Here is a 23,616-nt window from a genome sequence, read left to right as displayed (position 1 = left end):
CTGCACCCTCCCTCAGCTTAGAATACACATCTCCCCAATCAGCGAACTACTATCACTATATATGCAGGGGCTCCCACAAACCACACGTCTTACACTTCCTCAGCCTGAACATGCTTCTTCTCTGACACCAATACCTCTGGACATCAACTTCTCAACATTTTCTCCACCTCTTGTCTCTACGACCTCTCATCTTCGCTTCCCCTCACTCCTCATCTCATTACGTTGTCTGGCCATAATCCCATCACCTTCGATCTTGATACTCCTAAGACTACTAACTATTGCTCAAAACTACAGAACCCTTCCTTCACACAATATTTTAGATTAATCCTCTCGCCGTCACTTCTCTACTGTAACATCATTCACATTAATACCTCCATATTCTATTTTACGCTGGATACTATACAATCTGATAAACAGTTGTTGCAGGCTGATATCCCTAGTCTTCTATGCCACACCTGTAATATGGAACTCAATATGTCAAACCTTTAGATCTACTACCAGCACTGTAATCTACCCTCTGCCACTCGCCTTCCGGCAGTTAGTTGTGCATAATCTGGATCTCATCCTTAGGCTAAATGATTCCTCTTCTACCATACCTGACATCCTGTTTCACCGAGCTACTCTATCATCTGTCAAGATTGCGCTATCTATCTCAGGGGCGGTATTGCTTGTATTTATCGGTCTAACCTCTCTGTCAAACAATCACTTTCCTCTCCAACATCTGGCTGTGAATAAATGATGATCAATATCTCTACCAAAGACAACACCACCTGCACACTTTCTACCATCCCCAGGTGATAATCTTACCTTCATCGAACAAATCAAGATCATCTACCAACCTTGCCCCATATAGCAACCAAATTCACCTAGGTGACTTCAACATTCATTGGCATGACACTAAGGATCCATTAGTGGATTGCTGCAAGGCTATCCTCCACAACCTCAACCTGACTCAAATCTGTAACAGCCCTACACATATAAAAGGAGCCATCTTAGACTTAATCCTAGCCAAGAAAAACACCATACTATTGGTTTCTATTTCACCCTCCGACTGGACCGATCATCACTGCATCACCTTCTCCATTGTTGGATAGGCAATCATCCACAAAGGACAGCCTGTGAAAACTAAACATTGGATCTGAAACACCCTCAATCTCAATCCACACATGATATCCACCACCAGCTTTAACCTCTAGTCTCCTCCCACCGATATGGTTGATGCTCAAAATCTCACTAAGCACTACTTTAGCTCTATGTCTAACATCTTGAAATCCATTGCCCCCAAACGCTTAAAAGAGAGTCTTGATAAGAAGAACTAATACCTGGTTCAACTGTAGCCTTAACGAGGAATGCCGCACCCTTATGTTAGGTAATGTTAGGTTGTCTTGTAAAGCGCATGGCTACCCCAGCAATGGGGCGTCCCAGCGCTGTAGACCACTGGGGAACCCGTCCTGGCTTTCCCTGTGAGATGATCCCTGCTGGGTATCTCCAAGGTGAAACCAGGCATCCCCAGTGTATGTGAGGGGCCGTTGTGGATATGAGGCAAGCTAATGCCCAGAGTTGCAGAGTGTGATCCCTGGTTAGAGTAGGCACCGAAGCGAGAATTAATGAGTCCGCTGACCCTGGTCCACAACCCTGCCGCGTCGGGAATTGAACCCTGGTCCCGGGCCGTCCTCTGCTTACGGGTCTGCCGCCTCTAACCAGTGAGCCACACCCCTCCACTTAGACTTGCCGAAAGAGTGTGGACCATAAACTGTTGCATAAAAAAGAAGGAACTACAATAGGTGTATCCAAAGTGCCAGGTCATAGTTTTCCCATCAACAACTGGACACAGACTTCACCCGTTCCAAAAAACTCTTTGAACTGGTGAAACAACAAACTAATGGGAAATGTAAATCCTCAACATCTGATACTACAACCCTTCCTAATTGTCAAACATGTTCCTCCTTCTTTTTTGAGAAAACTATGTCAATTGACAATGAGCTCTCCATTGCTGTGAATTGCTTACCACCTGAAACCCCGGCACAATGCACCTCCACCTCGCAGGAAATTTGTCTTGGCAACCTTCTCTTTAAACCTAGAAACAATGCCTCATGGTCCATCTTTCAAACATTTGAGGACTCTGACATCTCAAAGCTAGTGTCTTTTACTAAACTACTTCAATGACTCCCTCCCCTCCAAATTCATCAAGGAAACTTCGCACCTCCTGATACCCCTATGGACCAGAGTTATCAATGCCTCTTTATGTAAGACACCATGCCGGACTGTCTAAAAAGTGGAAAAGTGACACCTATCCTGAAAAAGCAAGACGCCGACCTCTCTGATCGCAACAATATTTGCCACATTTCGAGCATCCCAACTATAGCCAAGCACCTGGAAAAATGTGTTCATCAACAACTCTGAAATCACGTTGACCAGCAACAACTCCGCGACCACTGCCAATCTAATTTCATACCAGGTCACAGTACTGAAACCGCCATGGTCCACATTGTTCACGATGCTTTACGCTTTCTTGATCATAATGAATCCGGTCTTTTAATCCTTCTTGACCTATCTGCTTTGATTTGACCCAGTCAAACATGAACCTCTCAGACCTTAGGATGGGTCTCTCTGGTACTGTCTTAAAACGTTTTTGCTCATTCCTGCAAAACAGATCTCAAGGAGTCCTAATCAACCATGACTTCTGCTATCAGAAGCCGGTCACTTTCGACGTTCCCCACGGTTCTTCACTTTCCCCCACTCTGTTTAATCTTTACGTGGAACCCCTTACTGAAATCCTCAAACGCTCTTACATTTCCTACCATATGTACGCTGATGATATACAATTGTACATGAAGATTACCTCCACTAATGACATCAGCACTCTCAATAGCATCTTGAACAAAACTCAATACTGGTTAACTCTTATCTCAAACTTTATGCCCCCAAAGCTAAATTCCTATTAATCTCACCACCCAGCCCCACCTCTAACTTCAAAGACTGGCTCCCACTACTTACCACCGTGACCTGTACCCCACTTATTGTTGATTCAGCAGAATCCCTCAGAATAACACTAGATAACAACCTCTCCATGCTGAATCACATCAGCTCCACAACCAAAGGGGCCAATTTCCATCTCCGCATCATGAGAAAACGAAAACCTTTCCTGCCCAATGTAGATCTTAAGATGGCTAGTTAGGGTCTTGTGATCTCCAAACTTGACTATGGAAATGTTACCCTCGTTGGCCTACCAAAAATAAAACTAGCACCACTGAGGGTTACCCTCAATGCAGCTGCAAGGCTCATCTCAGGTATTAAGAAAAATGATCATACCATGGTACGGAGACCGCCCTTATTAAAGCAGCAGATGATATAAGACTCATCCGTGACCAAGGAGGAACAGCACTATTAGTGCTCTTAGATCTCTCAGCAGCCTTCGACGTGGTCGACCATAAGATCTTGGTCGACCGTGTCGGTAGGATGGGTGTCCAGCTCACTGCGAGAAACCTACTTGCCTCCTTTCTGGCTGATAGAACTCAGGCGGTCACACTGGGACCATACCAATCCACCAAGCTGTCATTACCGTGTGGGGTTCCTCAAGGCTCATCCCTCAGTCCGACACTATTTAACATTTATGTGTCGGACCTTGCTAGTGTTATCAAAGCACATGGGATGAGCCTAACCTCATACGCTGATGACACGCAACTGGTATTGGCCATCAAGGGCGATGGGCAGGAGGTGGCAGAACGCTTCCAAAACGGAATGACCGCTATTGGAGAGTGGATGGCAGAAAACTGCCGGAAGCTCAACTCCGATAAAACGGAGGTGGTCATCTTTGAAGCCCTCTCTCCGGCCTGGTCAGCCACCTGGTGGCCGACAGCTTTTGGTACCCCTCCTAGTCCCACTTCCAAGGTCAGGAACCTGGGAGTAACCTTCGACGACCATCTCAATTTTATGGCACATGCAAATAAGGTAGCGGCCTCTGCCCACTTCAAACTTAAAATGATAAGGAAAATCATCCCTTTTCTGCCGGATGCGGCTGCCAAAACCTTGGTTACATCCTTGGTTTTAACATCCTTGGATTATTGTAATGGACTCTTTCTCAATACACAAGCTAGAGTCACACAAAAGCTGCAGACCATTCAGAATGCAGCTGCACGCCTGCTGTCTAGATTACCCAAATTTGCTCCTATTTCAGATACCTTGAGGACCTACCATTGGTTGACGATCCAAAATAGGATCAAGTTCAAATCTCTTTGTACAGTTTACAAAGCACTGCACGATCAAGGACCTCGTTTCCTCAAGGACCAGCTTATTCTTTATAAACCGGTCAGACAGCTCCAATCCACATCCCTTAATCAATTAGTGATCCCTCGCTCCAGAACTGCTACTTGGGGCGACCGCCGCTTTTTAGTAGCTGCCCCTAAGATCTGGAATACTCTGCCTCAACACATTAAAACCAGTCCCTCACTCCTGCAATTTCGAAAAAAACTGAAAACCTGGCTGTTTAACCAGTGATACTGCTCATTGCCCTGTATGAACTTCTTATCTCTGGGAAGGGACATCTCTGTAGTCTAGCGCCGAGACGCCTACGGGTATTCGTTCGCGCTCTATAAATGTCAAAAAATAAATAAATAAATAAATAAATATCACCCTGGCCCACCACTCTCTGAACTGGCTAGGATCCACCAAAAAATAGCATGCATGATGCACAAAGCCATCTACCACAACACTCCTCGCTACCTGGCTCAGAGACTGGTTCTGGTGTAAGGAATAGAGCTTCTCGTGGTACATGCTCCCTACTGCTGAAACCCCAAAGATTTCACAAAAAGAAAACCTATAAGAGAACTTTCTCTGGAATTGCCACAAGAAAGTGGAGCTCTCTTCCCCCAGAGATCAAAAGCCATCCCTTCATTTGCCTTTCCAAAAACAAAGCAAAGATGAGACTATTGAATAATCTTGTTCCTATCTAAGGCGACTATCAATGGCAATTTGATTTCATTGCTGGTGTTCGCGCTCTGTCTCTTTCTATTATCTTTTCATGCTGTACATTTTGTATTTTGCTCCTTGTATATTTGCTGCAATTCATTATGTTGTACAGCGCTCTGACACCAACATTTTGGTGTTGTTCACACTTTATAAAAACTTCATGAATAAAAAAATTGTTAAATCTTATTTTGCAAAAGACAATCATTATTTATTAACTTATTCATGGCTCAGGCGGTTAACTATGAAAGGGGACGTATGTTCTAGTTCAAAGAGACTGAGAAGTGCAGAAGAAGATGGTGTCTTATCCTAAATCACAGTGGAAATGTACACTTTGGCCAGAGCTTAAAAAAAAGGCAATAATACATTGATGAGGAGCAGGAGGAATGGAGCTGTAGGCAAGCAATCCACTTGTATTACCCTTATACTCATACACAGAGTCCCAAGCATTACACAAATGCCCCTTATTGTAACTAAGGACCTATTGTTCATTAATTTACAGTTCTAATGAAGATCTGTGACAACTTCAGCTAGTCTTTTAAGTCCTGTGCCTAGCCATTCTAAGAAGAGTGAAGGTGCCTTAACTCTTTCTAAACGACGGAGATGCACACATCTAGGTTAAACGTCGAAGGTGAAAATTAAGAAACGTACACATATCTCTCTGTCGTGGAGATTTGACTGCAGTAAAAGCAATAATTAAAGTATTTATTTTTAAGAGGCACAGGCTCTCACAGTTTCTATAGAACCTTACCACTTCACTACAGTTACCCAGGAAGTCCCATTTGCTGGGCTCTCCTGCTCCTTCTCTAGAATTTGAGGGATCATTACCAGTCATACACATTGTCAAATGGCACTGAGAACCTAGGAAAATACATTATGAAGGGAACTGAATATCATGTAGTTTAAAATGGAGAAATATAATAATTACCAAGCAGTGGAGAAGTGAAATAAAAAAGTATCTATCATATCAGTATTTCATCCCAGACTTTTAAGTTCAGAATATAGTGGGTTAAAGTTAACCCTTACTGACTTTTAATACAGTACATTATATACTTTAAACTAACCCTGGGCGTAGTTTGCGAAGTAGCGCTACACGAAGCTACGCAAAGTGCACTTCGCACTACGCGAGCTACGCGTAGCACTACGCGAACTGTTCGCGATGATTGCACAGTGCCGGATGCTTATCCGCACTGTGCAATCATTGAAAACGGCATCTTGCATTGTGTGAGATGTCTTTCAGTGCCACTCGAGTAGATTTTTACTCGAGCTACAGCTTTCTCAACGAGGACTGGTAGTTTCTCGTCGCAAGCGGTCGCGAGTATACGCGACCACTCGCAATGAGAAACCTGACCTCCCCGCGTTGAGAAGCTTGCCGGGAGGTTTGTTTTCCATGCTCGCGATCGGCAACTTGATGTTGCTGATCGCGAACGAGGAAAAAGTCTCACTTGGATGTAATTTTGCTTGCTCGCGGTCACCAACTTGACGTTGAGGACCGCGAGCAAGCAAAAAATGACCACTGCACTACGCAACGCTACGCGTGTTTGCACTGTGCTACGTGCTATTTGAATAATGCGAAGTAGCGCAAACTTCGCAACTGCGCAAGTGTAGCGTAGTGCTTTGCCCAGGGTTACTTTAAACACTTCAGGAAGTTCTAGGTGGATATATGATTTTACATAATTCACGTCACTAATCAAAAGGGAACTGTTATGGGTTTCAAATGACCATTTCGTGATAATCATTAGCTATTGTTCATCATCTTTCTTTATTATTGTTGTGATTTCACTTCTAGGAAATGTAAGTAACAATTATAGAGATTGTACTTTTTGTTTTAGTTGATGCTCATAGACTTGTATTGCAAGCTGTCACTTACCATCTGCCTTGATGGCCTGACCTGGTCCTTAGTATGTATAGGTACGTAAGCCTTTGTAAATTTTAGTTTTTTTGCAAATTGTGAGCTTTTTTAAGTAGACAAAGGTTAGTGATTTATACATATTCATGGGCAACCTTTTACCATATTACACACACTATTATATCATTAACTTAGCAGAGAACTAACTTCACAAACTTGAAGGTCAATAATTCAACATTTTTATGAAGGTGAGAAAACTGTTGTTTGGGTCATACGAGTGTCCTGTCATGAATAACAAAGTGATAGACAATGTCCACATCGGCTTGAAGGGCAATGCTAGTAAACCCCCATCTGATTAGGCTGAAGTGGCAAAAATCAGACTCTCGCAATAATCAGGTTATAAAATGCAATTGAAGAAATGCAGCCATAATGTGAGTAGTCTTACTTAAATTTTTTATAGCTTAGTTTAGGAAAATCTAACCCCTCTCTGCTGTCCCCAACTGCTTCCTTCAATCACCTTGTGTAATAATTTCCACTTTTCTCACGGTGGTGCTCTTCTTGTTTCCAACCATCTTACATGAAACCTTTCGGTGCACAACTAACACTTTTGAATCTGCTCTCTATCCTTTCCACTTTACTGAGCCACCCTCTTTCACTTGTGTAAACTTGTGAACTCTGTTCATCATATCCTCTCATCCTTTTTCCTCAAACAGCTTTCCATTCTCGGAGAATTTGATATAGTTGACTACCCAAATCTGTTTACAAAACCCAATATAGGTAAATATACCTAGATATTAACTCACATATACAGTGTTTCAGATCCAAGACCCAACACTAGATTGTAGCATGTTGTGATGTGTTGTGATTCTGTTGCTGTCTCTTAGTGTCTGTGGAGCATTTCTGTGTCTTCAGGGGAAGGTTGGTATGACCAGAACACTGGACTATAATGGGCTTCATCTTTGGGCCCGTCCTTGGGCCTGTCCTACACACACACAAATTACCAGCAAAGCCAAGAGCAAGGCAGACTACTCAGTCAAGTGTTTCTTCTAGGTGCTGTTTTTCAGGTCCCTATGAGCCTTTCTGTATTATAAAGTGTGATGGAAATAGGAAACTGGAATCCATGCTACATCATAGGAGTTTCCTAATCCCATGAAAAGTTCCGGACAAACTGGCACCACATTTGTTTGGTGTTGTTGTTGTCTCTGCATGTCTTGTAAAGCTGTTCTGGGCCCTGCTGTGTAGTGTGAGGAGACAGCCGTACGCCAGTTCATATAGTTCCCAGCTATCTGCAAAAAGCAATTTAGGATATGGTGTGTGCAGTACTTCTTGCTGTAGTAGTATCCACATGTCCTATGGAGAAATTTCTCTGTACGTGATTGTGTTTTGTGGAAAGGGTTGGCATCCAATGCATTGTAGATGAGATACACTAATCAAGTTTATTGGATAGGATGAAAACTACAGTTGCCTTCATTGCACTTCCAAAGGGAGCAATGTAGTCCTTTCCTCAGACAGTCTCCAACTGGGCTTCTCCAACTGACAGCTGCCAGAAGCCTAGCTACCAAAACTCTTCCACATCATTCATTTTGCAGAACCCAACAATGGCATTATAGCACAGACACAATAGACTTGGGAAGCAAATTACAGTATCTTACACGCATCCATTTTTTTACTAAACAAACCAAACACTATATCATCTTCTGGTAAAAACAGTACACAAAAGTACATCACCAGTGACCCAAATACACATATTGCAATGTAAACAAAGACAACAACGCACACTCACCATTAAACAGCACCCCAATACACTACCCATCACAAACAGTACTATCTGCTTTGAGTCAACTACACTAAGATGCATGGATAATCACACACACACACACACACACACATGCAATTACACCTTAGAGACACAGAACAAGATGAATAAAAATAAAAGCAACTTGAAGCAAAAATTACAACAGTTCATATCCTCCTCACATATAACCAGAGTCTAATTTACCCATGCTTGAATCCATAGACCAACAAGGTTCATAGATATGTTTGTATGTATGTAATGTTACCTGTGTAGCACAAGCTGTGCTAGAATGAAACAGGAATGACTGAACACTTCTACAAGTACACTCATGGTGTCCAAGCTCTTTGTAACTGCCAAACACACAAAACCTAATTCCACATTGGAATAGTAACAAATAGTGAATTACCCTGCAGTTCCAAATCCAAATCACTCAAAGCTACAATAGCCCTGTAGCTTCTTTAGAAGACAATTTTTTTTATTAGAAATAGCTATAGTTCATTGGCTGTTCCCCAGGGACTGACAGCTAGATGACCTTTGGTTCCTCGTATTACAAGAAGAAGTATCCTGCTATTGATCTTTAGAGGTACTTTGGCAAAATTGTTTACCGTTGGTATTACTGCTGTACCAGAGTCAGTTTTCAGCTGCAGTTTAATGTCTGTTAACACTGATTCCAGTATGCCTGGAAGACATGCCAGTATGTCTAGATCTCGGCTACAAGCACAGGATGAGACGATTTGAGATTCAACTTGGGCCCTCTGTACCAGTGAGTTTAGCGCACCAATCTTTGACTTTATTGGGGTAATGAAAGAAGCATTGTGTTAAGAAGGTCCACCTGTAGATCTAACTTACTTGGCTGATATGTTTAAGCATTAACTACAGCTTGAAATGAGCGAAGCAAAATATCCCATGTATTACTGTCTCCTCCTTCCTGCCTGGGTGATTTGCTGTACAAGATATCAACTTGAAGAGAGATATCTGGGCCCACAGATAAAGGGGAGCATACCAAAGGTATTCTTTCCTCCTGTAACACTGCAGGCTCCAAGTGATATGCTGGGAAGACCTCTTCTGACCACACCTCCTCCTCTGACAGTGTTCTATTTCATAGATGGACTGTACATACTGCACCCTTTGCTGTTTGCTGTACAAGTCCCAAAACTGGATGATTACTAGCCAATCCTAAGGGGTGATCCTTCTTATTGTTATAGGAGAAGTGATGATGCACCTCAACTGCAACTGAGTGTCCATGCTTTTTATCAATGCTTCATTAGGCTCTGTAATGCTTATGGCAAGCTTTGGTCCTTTGGGGCTGTGAACGTCTGCCTCAAAAACTTTTGCCAACTCGGATTGGATGAACTCAGGTCTGCTTTTAAAAGGATCTAACACCTGAGATCGCCTTTTGTCCAAAACTTGAATGATTTTTCTTAGCCCTGTCCCCCACTGAAAGGCCACCAGTTTTGTTTTTAATTCCACAGGGGCATCTACATCTGGACATCCCACATATACTCTGGATATTAATTCAGAAGTACCAGGCAAATGTGGTTGTAGTGGGCTTTGCAGACCATTTGCGTCTTTATTTTATGAAAGCAAAGTGTCCTTTAAGAAACCAAATTTCATCTGCATTTTTCCCAATGATGTTTTGGCTGAGGATCATAGCCTATGGTGCAGTTTTTGTTCTACAGGAGCTGTTGTGGCTGCTGTTGACGTATTTGGAGCTTTATTACGTTTTGGCAAATTAGAGCGCTTCTGCCTGCGCTGGGCAATTATTGGTGCCCCCCCTTGACTTCCCAGAGATCATAAAAATTTAAATAATAAGTGTTGATGTTGGTTACTTGCCATGGTTTGTTTAACACAATAACTGGAAGGTTGGGGAACTTGCACTTGCAGTTGGGTAGGAGGTTCCCACTCCAAGCACCACACTTATTCACAAGCCCGGTGCTTAGAAACCTTCCCAGGCACCTGGGCACCCAGCACAACTACTGCTGAGGCAGGTAGTTGAAGCTCACTTCAGCCTCAAGAGGGTCATAATCGGAAAAGAAAAAAAGGACCAACTCAGACCTCAGCCCCGGCTTTAGAATACCATTTTTGCTATGTAGATTATGTTCAAATGGATTTATGTAACAGAGCATCGGGCAACAAGCATAAGGGAACAGATCTCAGGCAATCAGGATGATTATTGGGAATAAGTGCCGGTGAAGCAGGTTGCAGGAGTGGGATTCTGATGGTGCAAGCTGCACCGGCCTAAAGCTAGCCGCTTCCCCAACAAATGGAGGTAACTGCAGCACTAGCCTTGTTGCAAGGATTTCTGCTCATACTCAGAGCAGTGCACAGAGACCTAGGACATTAGTGAATTGTGGTGTACCAGAAACTCACCTCAGTGCCTAGAAGAACCCAAACCAGCTAGCATCAGTGTCACATTAGCTCTTCGACCTATAGCAAAGTAACCAATGCTTAGACAAACTAGAACATGCGACTTAGGACTATCTCAGGAATGGTGGGAAGTGAGAACGCTCTTTTGTTATACTCTCATACCAGTCCACAACAGGAGTAAATAAGAGACACAGTAAGGTTAAAATATTTATTTTAACGACGTGATCTCATGTGCAGTATTTTAGCCAACATAAGCAGACATATGATTAACAATATTATGGTCAGCATGGTTACAATTCCATAAAATACAAAAGGAGGAATCATATTGCAATGATACTGAAATCAGGTCCTGTAGCACCTAGTTTTAACACCCTCCGTATATAGGACCTATGTATTATAAACTAAAGAAGGTCTCTTGGGCTTGTTTTGGGAGACCCCATTACCTTTCCACTCAGTAAGAGTAAATTACATCTGGATCAGCATAGTCTCTCTGCATCCCTGGAAACGAGAATCTTCCAAGTGTGTAAAATCATGGCGAGTGTGTGATAATAAGGACGCCAGAATCTTACTTGGCTCACAGATGCCAAACTGTTGTGTCTAGAGAGCGTTACATGGACATGTCCAAAAACAGCTAACATGTTTTGATAACCTTGACGGCTCAGCACTCACTGTTCAGACTAGGGGCACAATGCAAGTCTAGAGATGCCGAAAACAAACCTCTTCTCATGTATAGACCTTCGTGAAGGCTAACATACAAAAACAGCTATGCAGTGTTGTGTGCACAAGCAGCAAAAAGTAAAATGGCGTTTAAATGTCTAATAAGCCATGCTAACATAACATGCGCGCAAAGCAGGCCACAGGCCATACTACAGCCTTGCTTGCGCCAACCGGCCGACTTCACACTGACATCAGAGATACTGACTTCATTCGGCGTCTCTGGCTGTGGCTCTTGCCTCCTCCTCACAGGCCACACTCAGGACCAGTGCGGCCCCTGCTCTGCTCTGGCTCGGCTATCATGGGCCAATAGTTTGTTGATATCCACTGTGTGGGGGCCAATGCGGGCGATTCCAGAGCAACGTGGCCTTCCCTGGGCAGTCCTTATTCGCTCCCTCCACCCGTGCATTCTTTAGCCATGTCACTTAATCCGGCACGACCTTGGGTGTGAGTAATGGTTATTGCATTATTTTTAATATATTCCTAGATGCAGTTGTGTGCTATTTGCAGCCTTAAGAAAGGGGGAGTTGTGCTGGCTGTGTGTTTTTGAATAAACAATTTTCAAAAGAGAGAAAATTCATGGATTCTTTTGATTCTATAAAAAATACGTTTTAGAAGAAGTGGAGTGGTTTGGTAGGGCAAGCACTGGACTGTTCATTCCTGCACCTCTATTTTTGTCTCCAAAACAGCTTCACACCTTCAAGGGTAACTGGACATAACTTGAGGAGGGTGCTCCTAGTGCCCATGCAGACACCTCACCCAGGACCTAGCAGATTGTGCTGGTCAATTTTGGAAAGACATTCATCCCAATTTCACAACAACGTAACTCTGGAAATTGGGTAAAGTCCCTTTCCCACAGTATTTCAGATGCCAAGGTCCCAAGGCAAACTACTTTCTTGTTACTTGTAGTCGTAAGATAATTCAGGTATACTAGTCTACATTATCTTGTATGTTAACTGCTTTCCTCCACCTCCCTATTGACAAGATCCTCAAACTGGCACTCTGAAGAAGTATGGAGAAGGTGGCTTTCCCTAGAGGTGCCCATACCTTATTAGCTTAGGGTTTTTACTGTCCAAGCGCAATATTGCCAGGCATTACAAATGAGCCTTGGCTCCTCTCCTTTGAAAATGGCTATAGGTAAGGAATGCCATGTAAGGGGAAACCCATTTACTAGACTATGGGAAACATGCAATCATGGTTGACCCATTTCGGGAACCAGTTATGGTTTATGCCCATTCAATGAGGAGAATTTATCATACTGTGGTTCCATTTTGATGATGGTGGTTCCAAACCCAATTGTCTCATTCCAATGCGTTTCCTTCTTCAACAAATGCCAATGGAAAGAGCTATAGAGTCTTAGCATGTACAGAGCTTCCTTCGGGCTCCCTAGTAAACACAGTTCTTCTGAATTAATTGATTTGCTTTCTAATTAAAAATACTTTAGTAGATGCCATGAGGTTGTTATAATAAAACACAACATGTTAGAAGGTCTAAAAGTCTACTAATGAAAAAAATAAGCAAGTGGCACAGCAAATAATCAGGTGAAAATTGTCATTTCAGTTGACCAGAGATCTAGCTCAAAAGGCCAGTTGGAGTATATAAAGCTAAAATGCGTGCACATTTGGAAGAATCTTATACACTTTTCTTTCAATACATGTCTATAAAGCATAAACACGTGACAGAAACTGTAACTTAAACGTAACTATTTAATGAGCAGGAGGCAGGATCTTCTGGTGGAGATAATCCGAGGCGCCCTTGAAATGAAAATAAAGATACATAATAATGAATTCGCTATTTTTCTAAAGCCATGCTTCTGTTTGCCAGCATTGAAAGTGCAATTACATTATACTACAAGATGCAGGCAACGTGCAGATGCACTAGCTCAAAGAAAATATCTTCCAGGTCTACAGGAAGCATGCATGTTAAGGCTGAAGAACACTTTAGATTCATATACATATGATATTCAAATTCGATTAGGTAATATATCAGTGCACGTGCATGTGCAAAGATGCATTAATATTTAAGGCAACAGGTATACATGGTTATGTTTTCTCAGCATGCTCTCCGGCTGTTCTGTGTACTTGAAATTGTGAAACCATTATGCTAATATTTTTGTATCTCCCTCTCTGTATTTTATCCATGATCTTGAAAGGATTAGTGATATGGTCCTGAAGCTAGCAGACTCAGATGTAGTAAAGAGTGGGGATTTTACCCTGGTATTAACCAAGAAAGATCCAAATTGTCAGCAGGAGGAGGAGTTGCGAGATTGGCATAAGGGGCGTTTGTTATGGACCTTGAGGCAGTGGATGTATAACGGACTTCTCATGCAGACTCCAGACAAATTCTTTTTATCCTGTGGCACATGGTATGCACTTAATACTAGACTATGTTTTTGTTCCATAACACAGCTATTTTAGCAACAGGCAATGCAATCACTCTCTTAGGGACAACTTTCCTCTCCCATTTAGCTGGCCTATAAAATAGATAGAAGGTAAATATATGGAACCTCAGAGATAATGAGGCATTTTCCCACTTTTTCACAACAACAAAAAATGTATTTAAGAATAATTTAGGCTTGGAGTAATCAGCTGTAACATTCTGGGAAGCGTACAGGTAATCCATCCAGGGTGAAATTTAAATTATAGTGCCAAAATGCTCATAACTTTGGGAATTTCATGTTATGTTTCCTAGGTGAAATTTCCCAAACTATACCATAACACCATATTGAGTAATTATGCCGTCATTTGCTACAAAATTATAACGCTGGAGCGTGAGACTAATGTGAGCAACAAGAATACAAGTAGCTGCTATTCGCTGCACGTGTGTTTTTTAGGCTATTTTTTCAATGTGAAACGTGTCCTCAAATTTGACAGAAGGACACATTTTGCCCTACAATGAAGCACTAAATGATGGATTAGCATTTTACAAAATGTTATGTATTTTTCCCGAAATTTTACATAATTACAAAAAATCTTCGCACACCTCTACTTACCAGTCAGTACGTAAGAGGGGGGCAATGTATAAAAGGTTAGTGAAATAGAAGGGTTTTTCACCAACTATGCAAGGGTTGGAAGAAATGCTTCTGCAACATGTGACATTACTCCCTCTATAATCTAATAATTAAATTGCCATGAATAGAAATGGACTTAAAGCTATTGTTGAGGTGGCAGCAAGGGCACTTTCTTGAGTAAAATAGAAAGATCTATGTGTGGTGGGCAAAACGCATGTCATGTTATTGGTTTGGCTCGGTAAGCATGAGTAGAAGAATAGGCATGATGTAGATACTTTGGTCATTGATGCAGAGATTGCAGAAGCATTTACTAACTTCTGATGATCACTCTATAGTTGAAGGTTAACAAGTACTAGGAGTTTGTCAGGGAACTTCACATTTAGATGTTATAGTAGCTAGGAAAGTTGATTAAGTTAAGTGACTGTAAACGATCTGGTGCTATCCATACCAATGTTCTGTCTATTTTTCTCCTCAGGGCTTTTCCCAAATGGCCAGCTGCAGTTCTGATTCCATTAGGTAAAGGTGTTATTTTATCCCGCCATGTCCTTCTTCTTGGACAACAGCCTTGCTTTTACGTATTCACGAGACTCCTCATACTATATTTTCCTGGCTATGCCCTGTCCTCTCGCAAAGATTTATTTTACTTCAGTCATTGGGCTGACACTAATTCAAAGACTGCCATAAGACAAACTGATCGGAAAACAGTCCAACAACAATTGACAAAAATAACAAAACAAAGTTTAGTGGACTATGAAAATGGATGCTATGATTCTATGTTTTCTTAATCAACTTGTCAACAGTAATTAATGTAATTCTTGAATTAAGCTTTTACTTTGGGTCTGCATCAAAGTTGGCCTCTTCTATATCTGAGTAAGATGTATCATGGTAAATAGGCAATAATCAAACCAAAATGAAAGCTTAAAAATAATAGTGCACTCCACTCATGTGTGATTGGACTGTGCAAGTGCTAACTTAAGAGTTTATTTAAATGGTGGCGAGGTCAAATGTAATTTGTTACCACCTATAGAACTTGTATACTAATTATAATGGTCGCCAGAAAGCTCTTAATATCTCACAAAGGTCTACGGCCCATTCTAAATTGGTGGTGCTCCACTTCCGACAAACGCATTAGATGTGGGGGCACCACTGATTAACCCCTGGTAGAGCCTCCGTTGTTGTAGCAGACAGTCAATCCATGATGGAAGCCCACTGATCACTGGTCCACAACCTCTGTAGCACTGTAAGGCCCACTAATTTTAGAACAGGCTTCCTGCAAGAGATTTCTACTGTCTGAGTTCGCCTTGATAAGGTTGGCTGAACCAGACAGGCAAAATCAACAATGGCCCATAAGTGCAAAGAGTAAACATTCAGGCATCAGGGCCATTTTATTTTGTTAATCCAGCTGAACCCCTGCTTTTGAGGTTTTTATCGGAGAAATAAAACGAATAAAAAATGTAGAGCTGGCCACAGTAACATGCAGAAGCAATCACCAATGCAGCAGTTAATTCCTAACAGGACATACAATACAGGGGGGGAGAGAGGGCACAGAGGGTCCTCAGTGTTCCGGGCTAACCGCCCACTGGGATATGAATGTTCCTACAAACTTAATATAATTGAAGCATTAAGCTATTCATCAGCTATAAGAAGATTCCAATGACGACATTCATCAACTGTAAATTTAAAGGGAATTCATTCATGAGAGTAAATAGATTTAGCAAAATCAACAAATATGAACATTTATTTCAATCTATAGATTAGGGTTGGTCAAAGAAGCGGGACTGATGCATGCCAGATTTCCACAACATAGATATAAAATATATCTACATGGAGTGTACCTAAATAGAAATTGGTTTTAAATACCTGATTTAGAGTTCAAAGGACTGGTTACCCCGTCACAAACATGACAGACGGAAAATCAGTCACATTTGTGAAGGTGTAACGTGTTTTTTGCCAGACTCTAAATCAGGCCCATAGTTTGTGGCATTCCTGAAAATCTGACATGGATCTGGTCCCACAAGACCTACGTTGGATAGAGCTGATATTGTTTGTAGCTTTCATGATACACTTATGAGACTTCAAAATTAAGGTAGCACAGTTATTGTCAAATGCCTCACTTTAATAGAGCAAATATCAGGATGCATAATAAAATCTCAGATTAGAGCACATGAGTAAAGCGTACTTCCTTGTTTGATAAACTTGGCTCCACAGGTCTCCATACTTAAGAAATGCATTTCATTATATTGAATTCATCCTTTTCAAATAATTGCTAGAGCTAAGATAATCATGTTTTTTTATCCTTTTGAACAGAGTACTGCTACATTCACAACACACACCATTATAATGTTTATATTTTTGCATTACTCTATAAATCTACTGAAATGTATTGACTGTGTCTCTTTCTTCAGTTGCTTGACCAAAACATTGTAACCTATTCCCATTACCATTTGCACAGTCATTCTTCCTAGTACATTTATTTATCCAGGGTCCTTTTAAAATTCTGTTAGCCTGTTATATTTTCTATACTGTCAAAAAGTGGCATCCATGGGCAAATTACCAAAATAAGTGGGGAATTGTGACATACACGAAACGCCCCAAAGAAGTCTGGATCACTCAGCTATTTGCATGCTTTTGACTGGGTTAAGTTAATCAAGACACAGTTAGCTTAAGAAAACAAGTTACTTACCTGTAACTTTAGTTCTCCAGTATTGGAATCTTTCATAGATTCACATGCCTGAATCATTCCCCGTCGTCGAGACGGGAGTCTCCGGTATATAAAAAAGCAGTGCTTAGTAGTATAGCAAACTGAAAAGAGGCATAGGCCCATTTCCCTTTTGCAACCCATAGCCTTTGTTATGTAAAAAAGGCCCAAACTTTTCCCTGAACCAATCAGAGCTCCTCACCCTCTAGAACACTCCTGAGAGAACCTTCTGCCCCTCAGATTTTTCACACACTTGTGCACATAACACACTTCTTGTGCTAAATCCGAGGTGAGCCTCTCAGGGGAGGAGGGTGGGTGCATGTGAATCTATGAAACATTCCAATACTGGAGAACTAAAGTTACAGGTAAGTAACTTGTTTTCTTACTCCAGTATTGGAACTTTCATAGATTCACATGCCTGAATCAGAATAGCGAGCAGTGAAAAAACAAAGCACATTTTCCTGATACATTACATAATCATGCAATACCATTAGAAAATGAAGCATAATCTTATATACAACTATCCATACTTATATAAAATGTGACTTTGTAAACAAGAGAAATCATGGAGGGATGCAAGAAAGGCTCACCGTTACTGGATGATATTCCGCAGTACCGCCTCTCCCACCGCCGCATCCGATTCTGCGGCTGCCTCCAAGCAGTAGTGCCTGGTGAAGGTGTGCGTAGATGCCCAGGTTGCTGCTCTGCAGATATCCTAGATTGGCACTCCTCCAAACAGTGCAGTGGATGTGGCCACCGCTCTCGTGGAATGGGCACGGACTCGTGCATTCAAAGGCTTTCCAGCAGCTTGATGACAGTAGACGATTGCACTGGAAATCCATCTGGCAATTCCCCTCTTTGACAGTGGGAAACCTTTCCTGGGTGCGCTGAAGGCGACGAATAACTGAGAAGACTTGCGAAACGCCTTAGTTTCTTTCAAGTAAAATTTCATACATCTCTGAACGTCCAGCGAGTGCAATACTCATTCTGCCGCTGTTGATGGATGAGGAAAGAAACGATTCAACACCAATGGTTCGTTCAAATGAAAATCAGTTGGCACCTTCGGAATGAACTTCGGGTTTGTCCTGAGAATCATTCTATCCTCCTGAAACTGTAGGAAAGGCTCCTGAATCATGAGCGCTTGTAGTTCACCTACTCTTCTCGCAGAAGTCAATGCAATGAGAAGATTCACTTTCCAGGACAAGAACTTCAGGTCTGCCCTGTGTATCGGTTCAAACGGTGGCTTCATCAATTGAGAGAGTACAACATTCAGATTCCATAATGGTGGTGGAGGCTTTACTGGAGGAAAGACTCTGAATATCCCCTTCATAAATTGTTTGATAAGCCTAGATGACCATAAAGGTGGGCCTGACGATGACCTCCTGTAGTGGGATAACGCAGCCAAATGCACCTTGATGGAGGCGTTTGCTAATCCTGACTTTGCTAACAGCAGAATGTAAGGTATAATTTGATGAGGTGCAGCAGTAAGAGGGTGAACATCATGTCTCTTACACCACAGACAAAACCTCTTCAATTTCATCCTGTAGGTTCTGTTGGTACTCTCCGCTCTGGCCTTGGATAGGATGTCCCTTCATTCGTGTGAGATGTTCAGATGGCTAAACTTACAGTGTTCAGGAGAAAGGCTGCTAATCGCAAGGATTTCGGGTCCGGATAGAGCACCTGCCCCTTGGACATTGTCAGAAGCGATGGAATTAGGCGCAACCGAATTGGACGGTCCTCCGACAGCAGCAGCAGTTCCGTGAACCAGTGTTGTCTGGGCCACCACTAGGATCAGCCTGCACGGCTCTTTCTTGATCTTCACCAGTACGCGGAGGAGAAGAGGAATTGGAGGAAAACCGTAGGCAAAGATGCCGGACCATGCCATGGAAAACGCATTCCCCCAAGATCCCTTCTGGGGAAGCCAGCTTGCGAAGTACTGGCATTTTCTGTTTTCCCTTGTAGCGAAGAGGTCCACTATCGGTGTTCCCCATCTTCGAAAGACGCTGTCCAGGATCCCCTGGTCTAGCTCCCATTCGTGCAAGGACGATTTTAGCCTGCTGAGAGTATCCGCCTTGACGTTTTGATCCCCCGGGAGGTGTTCTGCTGCCAAATGATATTCCTTGCTGAAGAGCCCATTCGCATATCTCCTGGGCTTCCTGAGATAGGGAGAGAGATCTCGTTCCCCCTTGCTTGTTCACATAATGCATCGCCGTAGTGTTGTCTTTTCTTACCAACACCGGCGAACCTCTTATCCTTGGCAGAAAAGCCAGTAATGCCAAGCGGATGGCTCTGAGCTCCAGCAGATTTATGTGTAATTGCTGCTCCTGTGCCTTCCAACGACCGTTGACTTGAAGGTCCTGAAGGAAAGCTCCCCATCCTTCTAACGACGCATCCGTCGTTACCACTAGCAGAGCTGCTCTTGCCAGAAACGTCAGTCCTTGAGACACATTTGCTTTTTGTGTCCACCACTTTGCTGCCTGTATCATCACTGGTGTCACCCTTATTGTATCGTCGAAGGATCCCTCCGCCTGACGCCATTGGAGCTCGATCTGTTCCTGCCATGGCCTCATCCTTAGCCTGCAGCAAGGTACCAGGGGAATACAAGAGGACATCGTGCCCAGCAAAGATTTGTACCTGCGGACTGAAAGAGACTTTCTTTTTACCAAGTCTTGGAAGAGGGACACAATCCTCAGTTGTCTTTCCTCGGAGGGAAACGCTTTGTTGCAGTCCGTGTCCAATATTGCCCCCAGAAATGTGATCACTTTTGCTGGGTGGAGGTTTGACTTTCCCTCGTGAAGAGTCAATCCTAGATCGGCGAATAAGTCTATGCAGGCCTGCGTTGACGCTCTGGCCTGTACCTTTGATGGTGCCTTGACTAACCAGTCGTCGAGGTAAGGAAATATTTGATGTTTTTGCTTCCTCAACACAGCCGCCACTGGAGCCAGGCATTTCGTAAAAACTCTTGGCGCTGACTTCAAGACGAATGGCAGTACCCTGAATTGGTAATGTCTTCCGGCTACCCAGAACCGAAGGTACTGCCTGTGTGCAGGATGTATCGGCACGTGGAAATACGCGTCTTGTAGGTCCAATGTGGTCATATGATCCCCTGGGTTTAATAACGGAAGGATGTCTGCAGAGATACCATCCTGAAAGATTGTTTCTTGAGATAGGTGTTTAAGGATCTGAGATCCAGAATGGGGCGCCACTGGAGCTTGTTTTTCTTGATAAGAAAAAAACGGGAGTAAAACCCCTTGTTTTCCTGGGATTTCGGTACCGGTTCTATTGCTCCCTTTCGGAGCATTGTCTGAATCTCCTGCTGGAGTTGATGCAGATGGTTGGCTCTCTGGTGCATCGGTGGCGTACAGGGGGGCGCTTGAAGAAATTCTAGGGTGTGACCGAATTGAACTATTTTGAGGACCCATTGGTCCGTTGTTATTTTCCACCAATTGTGATGGTAGTGAGCAATCTTCTCACCCAGGGGAGCATCTGACAGAGCCGGAAGATGGAGGTTGTCATTGTCGACGGGTGTTGTCCTTTCCCCAGCCACCACGTCCTCTTGGAGTTGATTTTGTATATCCTCCTGACTGACGCTGGCTGTATTGTTGACGGTAAGGCTGCGATGAGGACTGATAAGAAGAAGAATATCTCCCCTGTTGGTATCCTCCTCTATACGAGGACTGTCCTCTACCCATGGAGCCACGAAAAGCGGTTTTTCTGTATTGAAGTGTTCCCAGAGCCTTTGCCGTATCAGTATCCTTCTTGATACTCTCTAGAGTATCATCAATATGTTTCCCAAATAACTCTTCTCCATTGAAAGGGAGGTCTAAAATCTTGTTTTGCACCTCCAGCCTGAACGCTGTTGCTCGCAGCCATCCTTGCCTGCGCAGGACCGCAGCTCCTCCCAAGGATCTAAATGTCGTGGTAGCTTTATCCATAGCGCAGTCTATGACTTCAGCCGAAGTCCCCTCTCCTTCCATGAGAATTTTCTTCACCTCCTGCTTCTCTGGATCCGGCACCAGGTTAACGTATGGAGACAGGTCACACCACATCTGCCTGTCATACCATCCCAAGATAGCGAGGGAATTAGGAGCTCTCACAAGCAGAGCCGACATTAATGAAAACGTTTTCCCGCATTATCCTACCTTCTGCCCTCTTTGTCTGGAGGTGTTGCAATCGGAGTAAATGGGTTCCTGGATTTCTGTTGTGCCGCCTGAGTGATAACAGAATCCGATTTGGGATGACCCAAAAGGCAACATGGATCATCAACAGGCGCCTTATATTTTTTATCTAGTCTGGCCAGAACCGTCGCTGGCGTCTCCATGACCTTTAATCCTTCCTTCCAAATATGAGATACTATAGGCAGGGATCGTACAGATTTTCGATACGAGTCTTTGAAGTTGTATAAAAACATTCAGTTTTCTCTTCTGTCATGGTCAGTGCAAATCTCTTAGTGGCTCTTTCCATCAAATTATGAAATCCACCAATGTCCTCCGGTGGAGAATCTACTGGTCTCTGCGGAGGAGTTGAAGGTGATGGGGCGATATAGTCATGCCATTCTGCACTTGTGTCAGCAATCTCCCCATTCTCATGATCGTCATCCGAGGTATCGTAGTGTGTCGTCGGCGTGGAGACCTAGCAGTAGGTTCCGGCAAAATCTCTCTCCTACGAACCGGTGTCCCTGGAATCGATTGTGGACATGGAGTAGCCTCTAGGGCCTGTTGAGCGACTGGAGTCGCTGGGTATCTCTTCCTATAATCTTCCAACATTCCCTGGAGATCCTTCAACAAAGACGATGGCACACTTGTCATCTCCTCACGTTGCTGTTGGCGATACCGGTGCTGTTCCTGGGGTTGTTCTTTATAACCCCCATGTTCCTCCTCAGAATCCTCCTCCTGGTACTTGACCTGCAATTGCAAAGGGCTACTGGCAGTTCCATACTCATCATCTTCTTCCGAATCTTCCTCTTCCAGCAGGTGAGATGGCAGTAATGAGGAGACCTTGCTCGGAGATGTAACCTCCGGTGTAACAGGTTTTTTCCAAGGCACCAACCTTTTTTCTGGTGTTTTTTCCCATCGCCGTCGTCGACCAAGTCATCGTCGTCGACGCCACCGTCGACGTTGTAGTTACCGTCGACGCTGTCCTCGTCGTCGTCCTCGTCCTCGTCGACGCTGCCGTTGTCGACACAGTGCTCGTCGTCGGCGGCAGCGCCGCCGTCGTCGACGCCGCCGTTGACACATTCATCGACGTCCTCGTCGACGGTGAAACCGTTGACGATATCGCCGTCGACGGTGAAGTCGTCGACGCTGTTTTCTCACCAGCCTTAACATTATCCTTCGTCGACGACGGAGGTGTTTTTGTCGTCGTCGATGGTCCCTTTTTTGTCGACGGTCCCGTTGATGGAGTTGAAACAGTACCCTTCTTCTCGGAAGGCATAGAAGAAGACCGTTTGATGGTAATCCTGATCTTCTGAGGTGACTGTGGTGGATCTGAGGTGGAATTTCCTCCTTTCACCTCACCAGCAGAACCCTTCTTCCCCTTAGTTGAGACTGAAGGGGATTTTGAGGGACTGCGCCCGGAAGACCCTTTTTTGGGGCCTTCTCAGGTCTTTCCCCTGAGGAATGTGTCTGAGGAGATCTACTTCTCTTTTGAGATCTCTTAGACGCCACAGATTCCTCCTCACTCTCACTTGAGAGGATTTACTTCCTGGCTTTGACCTTCTGAAGCCAGATCAGCAGCCTTCCCTCACGATCTCTCATGGTCTTATTTGAAAAGGTACGACATACCTTACAATCTGCTGCCTTATGGTCTGGATAAAGACAGTAGATGCAGTTCTTGTGAGGGTCATCTGTATAAAGCCTCTTCTTAGAGCAGGTGGAACAAGCTCTAAATAATCCTTTTTTCTCTTTCTCAGACATGGTAGATGAAAAACTTCAAATCTAAGTCAAAATACTGTAGAAGTAAAGAATTTGAGCAGAGCTCAAAGGAGACTCCCTAGCACAACGTGCGGTAGAAAAATCTAAGGGGCAGAAGGTTCTCTCAGGAGTGTTCTAGAGGGTGAGGAGCTCTGATTGGTTCAGGGAAAAGTTTGGGCCTTTTTTACATAACAAAGGCTATGGGTTGCTAAAGGGAAATGGGCCTAGGCCTCTTTTCAGTTTGCTATACTACTAAGCACTGCTTTTTTATATACCGGAGACTCCCGTCTCGACGACGGGAATGAT

General features: G+C 43.4%; 1 protein-coding gene across 2 annotated transcripts in view; it reads right to left on the bottom strand.

The window, feature by feature from the left end:
• The window catches only part of ABCC12 (ATP binding cassette subfamily C member 12), a 1,077,363-nt gene that overhangs the window by 470,917 nt on the left and 582,830 nt on the right, over positions 1-23,616 (bottom strand). The gene's annotated exons all lie outside the window — the stretch shown is intronic.

Source organism: Lissotriton helveticus, chromosome 12, assembly GCF_964261635.1.
Source record: "Lissotriton helveticus chromosome 12, aLisHel1.1, whole genome shotgun sequence".
NCBI lineage: Eukaryota > Metazoa > Chordata > Amphibia > Caudata > Salamandridae > Lissotriton > Lissotriton helveticus.
The sequence above is the reverse complement of the archived record's forward strand: the minus strand, read 5'-3'. Positions and strand labels throughout refer to the sequence as shown.